A 17,345-nucleotide genomic window follows, 5' to 3' on the forward strand; every position below is an offset into this window, starting at 1 on the left:
GTTATACAACTCCATCAAGAATGAGAAGCTGGAATGGGCAGCGTAAGTAGTCCTTTCATTAATTTCTTAATATTGAAATGTTCTTGTTAAACAAGTTGTTTTTATAGTTATGGATAGAAACTTTTAAAAAATGGAACATCATTGATTTTTTATTGATTTACTTACTAATTATCCAAATTTCCTATTCTTTTAAACATATGCATGATCACCTCTGGCTGAACACATATAGGGGGATTCTACAGAATTGTAAAGGGGCGATAATAAAACAGGATGCACATAGCACATTACCTGTAATGGGCTGAACGCAAACTTCCCCATAACTGTGCTTGACCACACCTTGAGAATGCAAATGTAAAGTATATGATGTACTTAGCAAACAATTAATGTGATATACTGTAAATATTGTGTATATCTTGTGGCCTTGCTTTAATTTGCTGATACTGCCCTAGCTGTAGTTGACCTCTAATTACTCTAAAGATCATCAGTTAACTAAGTGAGGTATGAGTTGAATAGTAGTTTTCAATGTTTAACTATTTGTTTGTTAGATCCATCCCTGTTGAATAAGCAACACTGCAGGACAAGTAAGCTTGTCACCTTTCTTACCAAGGCACATTAACTTTTCTGAAATGCAACTGAACCCAGGCAAAAGCTGGAAAAACATGTGGAATTAGTGAAGAAGAGTATGTGCAGCCAGCCAGCACTTCTGACATGCAAGCTCAGCTCTTTCAGGAAGCGTGGCCAGGCTTATGGCTAAACTAATGTCACTAATCATCATCGTTGAGTGTTTTCAAGACATATAGGGCAAGAAATCATGATATAACATTTTAGAAACAGATTTTATAGAAATATACAGTTGTCATGACATTAATACTGGATTCTATGTATGCCCTAACAGTAGTCAAATGAGTACTTTAGAAATTATAGGTAGTGTCATAATTTTGACTGGAAACTTTTATCACAGTTGTATAAAATCTGATACTCAGTATGAACTGCAGGAATGTTATGTTTTTAATGCGCCGGTGAAATAATATCTATCATTCAATGGAGGGGGATTAGAGCTTTCTGTCAGCTATAGTTTCTGTCGATATGCTGCTCAAACATTGTGTAGGTGGTCACTCTAATAATAATATACAATCAATGTCATTCACAGTAGCTAGCTAGTGGGCGTCTGTTCCATGAGAGTGATTTAAAAGTTTTATGTAAAATTTTTTAATTTTAACCTCTCTTTTTCCAAACGTCCCTTTTTCTGAAATGTTACTTCTTTCTTTCTAAATAGTAGAAATATTTAAAGTACCACACCTCTTCCTATTTTATTTTTTAATTAAATAACTAGGCATTATAAGGCTATTCATGGCTCGGCCTAGCATATTTGTGCTGATGGTGAAATTTCATCCTGTTCAATAGGTCACAGTGAGGTAAGGTCAGTAAGGTGATCTCTCCAACCAGTCCTACTGACCTGGAAAGAAAGACAGTGGTGCAACATTTTCACTATCCCACATATATAATGGTGATTTGGCAATAGAAGAAAACCTTTAGTTACAAACAACCCCTCCTTTCTGAATGGCTACCATATGGTTGAGTCTTTCAGTTCAAGGTCTATGAAGTGACAGTACTAGCTGTTGTGGACACATTATGCTATAAGGAGCAATGCTCAGGGTATTAACTTGATGTGACTCCTTCTCTTGTACAATAACATTATTAGTTTGCATAGCAATTGTGGTGGGGGATAGTTTGCTTTATCATAAGCACATTCGATCAGTTGCAGGTCAGTAGATTTTTTACTAGCAACAAAGGTTAACCATTTCAATTCCCAATGGGTTACACATCACTTACTCAGTTAAGCAATTGTAAAATCATGGAAGGAAGTATATTGGCAATGCTATAACTGTTATATATGCAAAAGAAGGTAGTAGTTTCGCTAACTTATATAAAAACAAAGAAAATTGAACCGGTCGGGCTCCATCATCCTAGTAATACCTTCTGTCATAAATTGCTGCTGTTTACTTCTAAAAATGATTTATATACCAAGTTATTTTTTTCACCATAGAGATATTTAGATAGTCCCAAAATAGAGTATCTAATGGAAACATATTCCTCCCAGTTACATCAGTCGGGTACCTTTATTAAATATTAATTGTTACACCTGGAGTTTGTAACACAAGACATAGCACCACCAGATAGGTAGCCGTAGTTACTGAAATGTTACATCCATTTTATTGTGTTGCAATGTGAATGAAAACCCTTTCTGATTCGTACAATAAAAGTACACACTGAAAACACATCACTGTCTGTTCTTACACCCCAAGCAGAAATTCATGTGTGCATGGAACATCAGTGATGAGACCAAGATTTATAATACAAAATGTAAAGATGTACTTTCTTCTTAGAAAATCTCACTAGCTCTTCAAGCTAAAAACAAGCAGCCCAAGTGAACCAAAGAAATGGCAATATCAGTACTAAAATGTAAAACAGTACAACAAACTAATAGGTGCAGATAGATGTGGATGTAGTTGCTTACTTAGAATAGTGATGTTTATCATGTTCTCATATGTCAACAATATTGTATTGTCCGTTTAAATTGCTTCTACTGAGCTACAGACAATGGATTTTTAATATCAAACTTCCTAGTCAGCACAGTATCATGGTCAGTGGTCGTTGGAGGAAGAAAACTGTAACGTCCAGGAATGGTAAGGATCAGTAGCTGAGGGTCCACAGTGCAGAACCCAGACACGAACCAGAACAGGCGTCTGGGACACGGGTACAGCAGTCCACAAACGAAGCCGAGGTCAAGGATTGGAGAAGTCAGGATAGCCGTGAGACGTAGCCGAGGTCAAGGATTGGTGAAGTCAGGATAGCCGTGAGACGTAACCGAGGTCAGAACCAGAACAAACAGGATAACTGAGACGCACTAGCAGAGCCCAGAGAACAAGCAATGAATCTCTTTGACAGGCAGCTAGTGGACAGCTTAGGAGCCCTAAAATAGGCCCCAGGGAGATAACCCCGCCCCAACCCAAGTGCACAAATAGATGGCGAAATGGGCTGCACATGCGTATACAGCCACAGGAGTAAACGGTCGGCTATCATTGGAGTGGCTTGCGCATGCGCAAGGTCCGACGGCATCTGCGGGAGGTTGCTGGAGCCGTAGCCACAGGTAAGGTGGTTACACCACCCCCCGCCACAAGGGCGCATTCCGAGCGCCCAGGACCAGGCTTAGCAGGCCAACGTAAGTGGAAGTCACGGATCCTGGCCGGAGTGTGGATATTGGAAACCAATATTGTAGTTGACCCTTCCGAATGCGAGAAACGAGAATGCGACGCACCGCATACTCCTCCTGGCTCTGGATCACCACGGGCTTGGGGGCTCGGAATGGTTCTAAGAATCTATTGGTGACCGCAGGTTTGAGCTGGGATACATGAAACGAATCGGATGTCTTCATGGTGACGGGTAGGTCCAGCTTGTAAGACACGTCATTGATCCTGGACCGAACCATGTAGGGCCCAATGTATTTGGGACCCAAAGTCTTGGAATTCCGACGCAGGCAAAGATTCTTAGTGGAAAGCCAGACTTTATCGCCAGGCAGAAGAGACGGAGCTGGAGAGCGATGCAGATCAGCTGCCCTCTGTTGTTTCCGTTTGGCAGCAGCGAGAAGTTGTCGCATAGATTGCCATCTTTGAAAAATGTCTCGTGCCGAAGAGTCAGCTGCAGGTAAGTTGGACGGCGTCAGAGCAGAGGGCCACATATAAGGATTAAACCGTATGCCACAAAGAATGGAAAATTCTTTAGAGATTCGTGGAACGAATTATTATAGGAGAACTCCATATGCAGCAAATGAGACCAATCTGAGTGATCTTCGGATACGTAGGAGCAGAGGTAGTGCTTGAGGACTTGGTTGGTCCTCTCGGTCTGACCATTGGATTGCGGATGATATGCAGATGAGAGGTGTATAGCTATGCCGAGATGTTTGCACAGGATCCTCCAAAAACGAGAGACGAATTGAGGACCACGGTCCGAGATGATTCGTTGCGGCACACCGTGGAGGCGAACAATATCTCGCAGAAAGATGGTGGAGAGTTCTTTGGCAGAGGGTAACTTGGGTAAAGCGGTAAAGTGAGCCATCTTGGAGAATAAGTCGACCACCACTAAGATTGTAGTGTTACCGTCGGATCTTGGCAGGTCTGTGATAAAGTCCATTGCTATGTGGCTCCACGGTCTATTGGGAACAGGCAGGGGACACAGCAACCCAGACTTTTTGGAACGTTGGATTTTGTGGCGGGCGCAGACCAAACAAGCCTGAATGAAATCTTTAACCTCCTTATGCATGCTGGGCCACCAATAAGTCCGTTGCAGGAGGAACAGGGTGTTGCAGATACCACGATCTCCTGCCACGGGAGAAGCGTGGAACTGAGCGAGTAAAGGTCTGATGAACCGAGGCTGGACGAACAGGCATTGACTAGGTACTCGAAGGGACATGGGTATTGAGAACCGGCAATCTGTCGGGTTATATCGGCGTTGATGGTCCCTATGATGAGATCTCTGGGGATGATAGGTTCGTTGGTGGTTCCAACATTGGAGTCCTCGAATTGCCGAGGGAGGGCATCTGCTTTTACATTCTTTGACCCAGGACGATACGTGATTCTGAAGTTAAAGCGGGTAAAGAATAATGCCCACCGAGCTTGTCTTGGGTTGAGGCCTTTAGCATTCTGGAGGTACGTGAGGTTCTTATGGTCGGTGTAGACCACAATAGGAGTTTCTGAACCCTCCAAAAGGTGACGCCACTCTTCGAATGCCAATTTGATGGCTAACAACTCTCTGTTACCAATGTCATAATTATGCTCTGCAGGAGTAAAACGTCTGGAGAAATAGGCGCAAGGATGAATCTTATTGGAAGATGGATGTCTCTGTGACAGCACAGCCCCTACGCCCAATTCAGAAGCATCCACTTCCAAGATAAATGGTTTGGTCGGATCCGGACGCTTCAGGATAGGTGCGGATGCAAAAGCGGCTTTGAGACGGCGGAAATCTGCGAGGTCTTCCGGAGACCAAGTCCGGGGATCTGAGCCTTTCTTAGTTAGGGCTGTGATGGGTGCAATGATTCGAGAGAAATTTCTAATAAATCGTCTGTAGTAGTTGGCGAAACCAACAAAGCGCTGGATTCCCTTTAGGTCAGTAGGAAGGGGCCATTGAGTCACAGCGGCCAGCTTATTGGGATCCATCTCCAGGAGCTTCGAGCACAGCGTGGGCTGCGCGGTAACTTCGGAGGCAAGAGGTTTGGCAGGAGGCACTCCACGCAGATATCTGTCTAGCTTCCCAATCGATCCTAGGATTATGGAGCGACAGCCAAGGTAGCTCTAGGATTAACAGAATGTGGGGACTGTGAAGGACGTTGAGAGAGATGGACTCTTGGTGGAGAACACCAATGGTCATCAGAATTCGGATGGTAGAATGGGACACCACTCCAGAGCCGAGGGGGGAGCCATCCAATGCAGAGATCGGAATAGAGCGGGTGCAAGGAATCAGCGGATTCTTAGCCCAGGAGGAGTCTATGAAATTTCCAGCAGCCCCTGAGTCTATGAAGGCTTGCGTGACCACCCGTTGGCCTGACCACTGGAAAGTGGCAGGAACTAAAAGTCTATTCTGGATGGGGGGTGTAATGGTAAAGATGCTCGGTGGACAACCTCCAAACGCCGCTAAGCTTAGGCGTTTCTGCTTCTGAGGGCAGGAGATGACTCTGTGGCCCTTCCGGCCACAATACGAACATAGTCCCAGAATCCTACGGCGTCTTTTCTCCTCCTCGGACAGAATAGGGCAAATCTCCATGGGCTCCTCTGCAGAGGCTGTCGCGCTGACAGATGGAGGGGGTGTGCACACAAAAGGATGGAATGTACAAGGTTTTCCACCCCGTTCTCTCTCCAACTTACGCTCTTGTCCTCGGGCATCCAGTTTGAGACAAAGGGCTATGAGATCCTCTAAGTCCTCGGGAATGTCTCGATAGGTCAGAGCATCCTTCAAGTGGTTATTAAGTCCCTTGCGAAATGCTTCTCTCAATGCCTCATTATATCATTTTGTTTCATACGCTAAGGTACGGAATTCCACAGCATACTGAGCGACAGTTCTTTTACCTTGCTGCAAGTCCATCATAGACATCTCGGCATTGTCACGGCGTCCAGGAGCATCAAAAACAGCCCGAAAGGCTACAATAAAGGAATCAGCGTTATCCATTAACGGAGAGTGCTGCTCCATCAGCGGTGAGGCCCAGGCCAGAGACTCCCCTCTTAATAAATTAATGATGAAGGCAACCTTGGTAGCATGTGAGGAGAAGGTTTGAGGCTGGGTCCTGAAATGCAGCTGGCACTGGTTGAGGAACCCCCTACATTCGAACGAATTACCAGAGAACTTGTCCGGCATGGGCATCTTGGGGGGCTTGACCGGAGATCTGGTAGCGGAGGAACCCTCTGCGGCAGAGGCCAGGACTGGAGCAGGAGCAGCTGGAGAGGTGAGAGCCTGAAGAAGATCAGTCATAGTGTCCAGCTTCTGTTCCAGGGTAAGGAGGTGAAACGCATGGGAAGCCAAGATCTGGTCGTGCCGTTCATGTCGAGATGAAAAACGACTGAGGTCCGCGGGATCCATAATGGCCTGTCAAAACTGTAACAGCCAGGAATGGTAAGGATCAGTAGCTGAGGATCCACGGTGCAGAACCCAGACACGAACCAGAACAGGCGTCAGCAGGACATGGGTACAGCAGTCCACAAACGAAGCCGAGGTCAAGGATTGGAGAAGTCAGGATAGCCGTGAGACATAGCCGAGGTCAGAACCAGAACAAACAGGATAACTGAGACGCACGAGCAGAGCCCAGAGAACAAGCAACGAATCTCTTTGACAGGCAGCTAGTGGACGGCTTAGGAGCCCTAAAATAGGCCCCAGGCAGATAACCCCGCCCCAACCCAAGTGCACAAATAGACGGAGAAATGGGCTGCACATGCGTATACAGCCACAGGAGTAAACGGTCGGCTATCATTGGAGTAGCTTGCGCATGCACAAGGTCCGACGGCATCTGCGGAAGGTAGCTGCAGCCGTAGCCACAGGTAAGGTGGTTACAATAACCCTGTAGGTTGATCCGGCTTCTCAGTACTGTTGCTGAATAGAACAGTTAACAATCAGACTTCTTTGTTAATCTGGCTCTAGTATTAGCAGGTTGGTTTTGGGTGAGATTCAGCTTTTTCACTTAATGTGAAGCTAAGTATCCCCATCCTAGTAGTGTGGTAGATGGTACTGTGTGAAAGCTAGGAATAAAGCCAAGTGTCTTCCAGGTAATGTGTGTGTTTATGACCTTAAAGGGGGAGTTAGCCATTTATGGGTGTTTGGGGGCCACTTGGCACTGCTTGTTAACCCCCCTGACAGGCAAAGAGTCCCAGTCCCCCGCAGTATATGGGCATTATGTATGTAGAGTTTGGGGGGACATCCTAGATACTGTCAAATCTTTCTAATTTAAGGCACTGTTGGTGTCTATCAGTTTTGGTTTTTTTAACAGTTTAGGGTCTGGAATAAAGATGCAGATATGTCATATGGGTGTCGCTGGCCATAAAGTTCCAGGGCCGCTTAGTGATCCTCAGCCCAAAACCTGCTTGGGTATTATTTTAACTAAAAATCCTGTATTCAGTGTTTGGTATTCACAACCTGTTCTAAACGTTGTTTATTTAAAGGTTGTAAGCGACCAGGTACCAGACAGACACAGAAAATGTAAAATATTAGGACCCCTTTATTCAGGCAAAAGCAAGATAACAACATCATAATTCAAAATACAAGCCAGAATCCGCAACTAAAACAGTACAATGACTTAAGACAAAGCAGGGTCATGTTAAATGCTTATTGAAGTCCTTTTTACAATGCCTTTGTACTGTGTATAAATTGGTAAATGAGACTCCTATCTTACAAAGGCTGTCAACCTATGATTAAGCACCTGAGGTGTGAAACATGTAAGGTATTGTTTCCTTCCAAAAATAAATGCACTTTTTTGCACAAGCTTCTAGTTGCCCAGCATTTCATTCATTGTTGGAGTTAAGTCATATCCTGTTATATATTTTGTTTATCTACCATTGACTGGGGGAGCACTGGTGACTGCAGCCTGCAACCTAAAGTCCAAGAGGGGGCTTGCATCTTGGAATCCAAAGTGAGGATGGGAGCTGTCTTGATATTGACATAATGGTCATCAATTTAGCAGATTTGTTTTAAGGAGATAATGCAGATTCTACTTACCTTGCAAGTACTTTAAGATATTTTCTTTAAACCTGAAACAAGTACTTAACTTTCAGTAGAAGCGGCAGACCCTTCCTCCTCTGTGGTCTGACAATTCATGCAACTGATTGGCTTCTTGAAGTAGCCAGATAGCACAGAGATGAGACGAGTGAGCAGTACTCAACAGCCACCCCTTCCACATAAAGTCCAGAAACTGGGCTGAAAAAATACTGGTATCTTGTTTGTTTACGTTCGTAGTAAAACTTCGAACAGAGTGCTTACTCATAAGCTATAAGCAGCTAATGAGCTACGGGAAAGTGCTCCCACTTATGGCATATGCGTACAGGACACGCACTGCCGAGCCAGTACTGGAGCTGCAATAAGTAAATCATGTATCAGGAAATGTGTTTGGCCTCTCGCATGAGGAAAGTGATTTATCATTAGTCAACCAACCCCTGAGATGAGTCAATTGAGCTGAAATATAGTAGTTGTAACAATGGGGAAGACCTAAACCACCTTTTCCAACTGGCAAATTCAATAAATAATTACCAATTTGCCTTCTATTACCTGCCCAAATAAATGCATTAACAATAGATTGAAAGTTTTTAAAAAAGATTCTGGGGAGAGCAATCGGAGAGTTTTGAAAAAAATAAATATATTGCGGAAGAATCATCATCTTTATCAAATGAACTCTACCAGATACATTAGTTGGCACATGTTTCCAAACAGATAACTTTTGCAGTTATTGGCAATATTGGTTGGATATTTAGTTTAAAGTATGATATCACTAAACTTATTATTATTATTGTGACGGAAGCCTCCATCACTGGGGCCACTGGAGAAGCCTGACTGCCAGCCTCCTCCCTATTGACTATGGGCCCTGGGTTTGTAGAGACTTCTGTGGCTACCCCCAGCAGTATCATCTCATCACTGGCTGAGGGGATTATCTCCAGCAGACAGCCAGGATCTGCCACCAGGGAGTGACCACCATTCTTTGATGTTTAATGTTGTATTAAATCAGTCTCCCCCCCCCCAAACACCTATTGTATTGTTAATCCCGTTACTGCCCCTGTTGTCTCTGAGAGGCAGATTAAGGGGGCGGTTTGTGTCCCAATATCTTGTTTTATGTTAATGTGTGTTTTGCTGGATATATCCAGTCCTGTGTGTCCAAAATAAATCAGTCTTCGTTTGGTTTTACCCTACACTGAGTCTCGGCTAGTGACTGGGGAACTGGGGAAAGTGTGTTGTCCCAGGCTAAGGGAGCACAAGACAGCGGAGGTAGTCGGTCGGACTAGCCAGCTCCGTGACATTGGTGGCAAGCGGTGGGATTGCTTCTTAGTCCGAGGGACACTTACTTTCTACCGGGATTAACCGACAGGACGGCAGACTTCGGTCGCCTTGACGAGGACATGGATGTGGTATCAGAATTCCAGGGGCTGCTGCGGGTCATCCTCTCCTGCTACACCACTGCCCTGCCTACAGAACAATACCAGAACCTGAGGCAAGTGGTTCGACGGTCAGTATGGCAGAGGGCTGTTATATGCCGGGGTCAGTGTCTTCCAAGCTCCGAACAAAAGATTAGAGACCAGCGGGAACTACGGATGTCAGTCCTGGGACAGCAACCCCAGGAGCAATGGGTATCCGAATTGGACAAGCTGGTCCAACAGGAGGTAGAGCTGGAAGATCACTATAGGGCTCTGCAGTGGTATACAGAGCAAGCATATTGGGGAACTGCGAAAGAATGTTCTCCAGAGGGCTATGACTTCGGTGGCCTGGGATTATTATGGGATAGTCTTCAGGAGGATCCGGACTTCGGCAGCACAGCGGAGTGGCGGATTGAGGACATCCGGGATTTCAGGGAGTGGGACCTCCCAGATGCACTAGAACTTAAAGGTGATTTAGACTTTTTAATTACACAGGAGTGGGAACTGGAGAAGGCGTATAAAAAACTGTTTGAACGCGTTCAACAGAATGCCCCAGTGTCCAGGGATTGTGTGGATTTTGTGGATGTGATTGAGTGGTCAGCTGAGGATGTTGACCCAGGCGGGGTGGATGGGACTGCGGTCTCCACCCCTGAGTCACAGGGATGCTGGGCAGCTAATCCAGATCCAATACTGGAGCTGTGCTGCTTTACACCACAACCAGAGACTGGGGATTTATTTGATTTATTGTCTGAGGATGTTAACCCAAGAGGGGTGGATAACACTGCAGTCTCCACACCTGGGTCCTCAGAATGCTGGGCAGTCTGCCCAGATCTCTTAGTCCCAGCTGAAGAGCTGGCAACAGGGCAGAGCGCTGCTGGCTTCTGCCCCACACCTGCAATCACTACAGGGATCCAGGGAGATGCGGCAGCCGGCCCTTCTCCCCAGCGGCAGCTCACATGTCCGGGAGCGGAGGAAGCGGCCCTCCCTCCCCAGCGGCAGGCCGACCCACAAGATGCCCTAACCCCAGCTGAAGTGCTGGCAACAGGGCAGAGCATCGCTGGCCTCTGCCCAGCACCTACCAAAGCTGCAGGAATTCAGGGAGATACAGCGGCCGACCTGCCCCCCCAGCAGAAGCAGGGAGGTGGAACAGCCGGTCCATCTCCCCAGCGGCAGAACCTAATTCTGGGACCGGATCAACTTGAACTCCCTCCTCAACGGCAGCAGGAGCACCAGGGAGGGGATGCAGGAGGCATCCCTCACCAGCGGTACCCGGGAGATGGCGCAGCCGGCCCATCTTCCCAGCAGCATCAGGAGCAACAATTTTGGGAGGGCATTGATGGGCCAAATAAACTGACTGACTACGGAGTCAACCCGTTTGGGGTCTCATCCTATGTCAGTCCAATTCTGAGGGGGAAGAATTGTGACGGAAGCCTCCATCACTGGGGCCACTGGAGAAGCCTGACTGCCAGCCTCCTCCCTATTGACTATGGGCCCTGAGTTTGTAGAGACTTCTGTGGCTACCCCCAGCAGTATCATCTCATCACTGGCTGAGGGGATTATCTCCAGCAGACAGCCAGGATCTGCCACCAGGGAGTGACCACCATTCTTTGATGTTTAATGTTGTATAAATCAGTCTCCCCCCCCCCTCCACACCTATTGTATTGTTAAACCCCGTTACTGCCCCTGTTGTCTCTGAGAGGCAGATTAAGGGGGCGGTTTGTGTCCCAATATCTTGTTTTATGTTAATGTGTGTTTTGCTGGATATATCCAGTCCTGTGTGTCCAAAATAAATCAGTCTTCGTTTGGTTTTACCCTACACTGAGTCTCGCCTAGTGACTGGGGAACCGGGGAAAGTGTGTTGTCCCAGGCTAAGGGAGCACAAGACAGCGGAGGTAGTCGGTCGGACTAGCCAGCTCCGTGACAATTATTATTATTATTATCTTTTATTTATATAGTGCCAACAATTCATGCAGCGCTTAATACAAAACATATATTCAAGGGGTATGACAAGCCGAGAACTGACAGACTTAGACAAACTGATACATTAGGTGGAGAGATCCCTGCTTACAATCTTGAGGGAATGGGTTGACAAACATAAGGCACAGAGAAAGGGTGAAAGGTAGTGTGGTGGTTGTATCAATGACAAGGAGGTTCTAGCAGCTAAAATGGTATGCTTCTCTGAGGAAGTGGGTTTTGAGATGTTTCTTGAATGTTGGGAGGGAGGGTGAATGCTGAAGGTTCGGTGGAAGTAGATTCCAGAGGGAGGGATGGCTTGGTAAATGCTGGAAGGTGCAGTGAGGTGAGAGAAGGATGCCTACACAACCCCCCTTTTTGCTATCAGGCCTAGGAGTGTGGCTGAAGTGTAATCCTCTGAAGGAGAGTGCAGCAGAGGCGGTAGTATCATAGGAGGGGATCCAGGTTTCAGTAAGTGCTAGGAGGTTAAAAGTATGGGAGGGGAAAGGGCATGTATACAAGCAAGTTTGTTGCATACCGAGCGGGCATTCCATAGGGCACAGTTAAAGGCAGGAGGGAGATTATGGTTGGAGATGATAGGGATAAGATTGTTAAGGTTGAGTTTAGTGGTTGACAGTGATAGGAATAGGAAAGAATATGTGGGGGACAGAAGTAGCGGAGCAAACACAGGCAGGTTTCACATATAAAGGTTTAGTGTTGAGGTACTTGGGTAGCTGTGACGGTGGAGAGATGGAGAGGTAAGAGATTTGGAATGGTTAAATGGGGAGTAATGGGTAATAAAAGCATCCAAAGAGTTGGTGCCCTCTACTGGGATGTTTAAATAGATCAGGTGATTAACTGACTATATATTAGACACACACAGGGGTGGCTGGGTGGACAGGAAAAAAAATCAGTTGTTTGGAAGATGGAGGGGTGTATTGCAGGCTTTTGTTTCCCAAAAAATTTTTGGATTTACCTGCTGACTATTATAGTCACCCAAATCTTCAAACCCTCTATAATAGTTGGTTGTAATAGCCATTTATAATTCAATTTACATGGGAATCTACACGGGGCCATTTGTATACCGAAAATTTTAAGTAGTGGAGAATGATCTGAAATTGATTTAGAGAGGTATACTACCCTTTTTACACAACTGGTCAAAGTGTGAGAAACTAAAGCCATATCAATCCTAGGCATTGTTCTGTATGTTGATGAAAAACTTTTGTTGAGTACTTTTGTTGGGGTTTTGCAAATATTCATTACTTTCAGTATAGACATCAATCCTTTAAATTCTAATTCTTTTGATCTATTTATAGAACTCACTGTACCAAATCTATCCAGCTCAGTGTCACAGCAAATGTTAAAATCCCCAATACATATGATTTCTGCCCTAGTATTCAATGATACAAAGTTACAGCACTCGATCAGAATCTCACTATTAAAAGGGGGCGGAATATAAATTGCCAAAATGTGGTAGTTCATACCATAGATGGAAAAATCTAGAAAAACATATATGCCTTTCTCATCAATTTTGGAGTTATTTAAAGTAAATGGTAAATTCTTATGAATCAGAAATGAAACACCCCTTGAGAAAGTAGAGATCGGTATAAAACTGGTGGGCTTTTCCTGCAACACAAATGGGTCTCTTGCAAAATATCAGAGATCTCTTTCGACTATCATTTGTCCCCCTCACATTCCAAGAGAAGATTTTTAATTCCTTAGTCATAACAGTATTCAATTGAGCATTCATCAGACCTTAACATCAGATATATAGATCTAAACCTGGGCAGATATTCAGATCGGTAATGAACACTGAACAATATTACCGTATTTGCTCGATTATAAGACGAGGTTTTTTTCAGAGCAAATGCTCTGAAAAATACCCCTCGTCTTCTAATCGGGGTCGTCTTCTAATCAGACCTCAAATAGAGGTCTGATTATGAGACTAAGATCCAGATCCCCCGCACCGCTGCAGGGGACCTGGATCCTCCTGTCTCCCCCCCCCACACTTACTTACCGGTGCTTCCTGCTGTATTGCCGGGGCAGCGGGTTGACGTCTACGCGATCCGCGTAGACAACGTCCGCTGCAGCCGGAAGGAGGTGTGGCTAGCAGCGGGGGTTGTCTGCGTCCGTCGCGGATACCTTCCCCGACTGTCAGAAATCAGAGTTCCCCGCACAGGTGCCGGAACTCTGATCTCTGACAGCCGGGAAAGGTATGCGCGACGGACGCAGACAACCCCCCGCTGCCAACTCCACCTCCTTCCGGCTGCAGCGGAAGGAGACGTCAACCCGCTGCCCCGGCAATACAGCAGGAATTTGGAAGCACCGGTAAGTGTGTGTGCGTTAAATGGGGGACATAGGGCATTTCTGGAATGCCTTATACCCCTATATGCCACTCTGGCACTTAGGGGGTTAAAAGGCATATTATGGGGCAGAGTGGCATATAGGGAGTTATAAGGCATTTCAGGAAGCAGAGTGGCGTTAAGGGGGCATTTAATAGAGCACTCTGCCTCCTGAAATGCCTTATAGAGTGCTCTATACAATGCCTTTTAACTCCCTTAATGCCACTGCCTCCTGGAATGCCTTATACCTCCCTATATGCCACTCTGCCCCATAATATGCATTTTAACCCCCTAAATGCCAGAATGGGATATAGGGGTATAAGGCATTTCTGGAGGCAGAGTGGCACATAGGGGGTCAAAAGGCATACCATGGGGCACAGTGGCATATAGAGGGTTAAAAGGCATATCATGGGCCACAGTGCCATATTGGTGTGGCAAGCCTGGGGGCAGATGTGCGTAACTGGGGGACAGGTTGGAAAATACAAGGAAATAAAAACAAAAAAAATATTTTTCTCAATCATAGCTTTTATTTAAAAAAATAGTTTACATGAATTAACATTTACTGGTAAAACTTTTTTCCTTTAGGGTCGTCTTATATTCAGGCTTTTTCTTTTTTTCCTAAGTTAATATTCAGATTTTGGGGGGTCGTCTTATAATCAGGGTCGTCTTATAATCGAGCAAATACGGTATATACAAAATAAAGGTATCTCCCCCCTCCCACCTCCTATCCAGTCTTCCTTACTGGATTTTGAACCCTTAATCCAAAACATAGTTTGGTAACTACCTCCTCAATGTTCCCTTCCCAAGCTCCACCTTCAGCCTTAGTAAATAACCAGTTTCCATAGCTAATATCTAACAACAACAAAAAAAGCACTGCATCGGTACTGCATTAGGGGACTTTGCCTGATAATGGCTAAACTGAAAGTGATCTTAAACTTAAATAACTTCTTTACTTCATGATTTGTAAAAAAAATCCATAATGGAATCTGATCATGGAATATGCACCTGAAATGCATGCACTCAGCAATATTATTTTATATTAATGTGTTTTTTGGCACTAAAAGGGTTTCAGAAGAGGAGTGACTGATTACCGTAAATTCCAGTTAAGTTATGTTCCAGGGCTAATAATATAGCTTGAAATTATTTTGGCGTGTCTGTGGGAATTTGTACCCATTCAGCATTTGTGAGGTCAGGTGCAAATGTTGGATCCCAGAGGTGTTTGAAGGAGTTGAGGTCAGGGCTCTGTTCCTTAATCAAACTCCTCAAACCATGTTTTTATGGACTTTGCTTTGTGCACTGGGACACAGTCATGCTGGAACAGGAGAGGGCATTCCCCACACTAGTGCTATCTAGTTGTAAGCATACAGTTGTCTAAAATGTAATTGTATGCACTACCCTTCACTCAAACTAAGGGGCCTAGCCCAAACCCTGGCCATTACCCTTCCCCTGCCAAACTTTACATTAGGCACTGTGCATTTCCTTTGGGTACGGTATGTTATACATGCACTCATAGGATATACTTAACCCCTTAACGACCTTTGCCGGTTCAGGACCGTCATGGAAAAACTCTTCGCTTAAACGGCATTACTGTAATGCCTCGATGTTGAGGCATTCAGCAAGGCCAAGATCGGCATCGGGGGCCATGTCTGGCCCCTCCCCGGGGCGTCAACATTGTATGGCGGCGGACGCCCGTTTTAAACTTAAATGGTGTCGCTGGAATGCCTCGATCAGGAGGCATCCAGCGACACCAAACACTTACCTCTGGATGGGCTGTGACCGCTCCGGAGAGCGGTCACAGCCGCAGCTGCCGGTGATCTTGGCCATCAGCAAGATGGCGGCGGCCCGAGAAAAAAAAACAATAAAGATGAGAGTTCGCTAAACGGTCTCCAGACCCTCTAGAGAACTCTGGCTCCACTTGCAGGTTGAATACAGGTACTGCACTCAACCATGCAAGTCAATGGAGCCCAGCTTTCTAATCACAATGTGATTAGTAAAATATAAAAAAAATAATAAAAAAAAATGGGGGAAAAAAAAAATGTGCTAACATTTAAAAATAATTATGCAGTGATGTCACTAGATGAACCATCCAGTACCAGCAAAATGTGTAAAAAAATATAAAAAAAAGTATTATAAAATAAAATAAAAAAATAAAGTTTATTATTTTGAGCAAGTGCTAAGATTTCTCAAAAATATCAACAAAGAGTTAAAATAAAAGCACTTCAAATACCCAAGGGGTGTCTTATATAAAAAAAAATGGCTGATGGGGTAAATTGGAGTGGCCGAGCTCAAAGATAGGGCATAGGTACAGACTGACCAAAATGGAGAAAAAAAGCGCACTTCCCAAATGTGGCATTTTAAATCTCAAACAACATGACAAACCCATGCATGCCGGGTATCACTGCACTCAGGAGATGTTCCTGAACACACATTGGGGTGTTGTTTGACAGTGACATATACCAGAACCTGTATATCTATAAAGTACAATTTGTGTGAAAAAAATAAATAAAACAAATTACTATTACAAAGTTTGACAAAGTGTAGTTGTATAATTGGTGCATGGATAGGGTTAAAATAGCAATTTGAATACCCTGGGGTGTCTAGTTTTCAAAAATATATGGTTTGATGGGGTTAAATTGAGTTAAACGGCTTCAAAGATATTCCAAAGAGGAGATGGAGGCAGAATGACCAAATGACTACCTGAATTACGCATGCCCCAAAAGTAGCCCTTTACCAGCCAAACAATCTGACAAACCCATGCATGTGGGGTATCGCTGTACTCAGGAGATGTTCCTGAACACACATTGGGGTGTTGTTTGACAGTGGCATATACCAGGACCTGTATATCTATAACTAAAGTACAATTTGTGTGAAAAAAAATAAAAAAAAATTACTATTACAAAGTTTGACAAAGTGTAGTTCTATAATTGGTGCATGGAAAGGGTTAAAATAACAGCATTTGGAATACCCTGGGGTGTCTAGTTTTCAAAAATATATGGTTTGAATGGGTTAAATTGAGTTAACCGGCTTCAAAGATGTTCCAAAGAGGAGATGGAGGCAGACTGACCAGATTTGTTAAAAAAGATTTGGAAATCATAAAACGCTGCTTGTACTTATTGCCCTATAACTTACAAAAAACAGCAAAAAAACATAAAAACATTGGGTATTTCTAAACTCAGGACAAGTAGTAAAATCTATTTAGCTAGTTTTTTTACTTGCTTTTTTAGGTGAGTAAAAGATTTTTCAAATAAAAGTCATAAAATGTGTATTTTTTTCAATTTTTCACCATGTTTTTTTTTTTTTTTTTATAGTAAATAAGATGATACAATCAAAATAATGGTATCTGAAGAAAGCCCATATTGTCCTGAAAAAACAATATATAACTTATGTGGGTACA

The sequence above is a fragment of the Sceloporus occidentalis genome, unplaced genomic scaffold (assembly GCF_023333645.1).
Source record: "Sceloporus occidentalis isolate IW3139 unplaced genomic scaffold, rSceOcc1.0.p SCAF_65, whole genome shotgun sequence".
Classification (NCBI taxonomy): domain Eukaryota; kingdom Metazoa; phylum Chordata; class Lepidosauria; order Squamata; family Phrynosomatidae; genus Sceloporus; species Sceloporus occidentalis.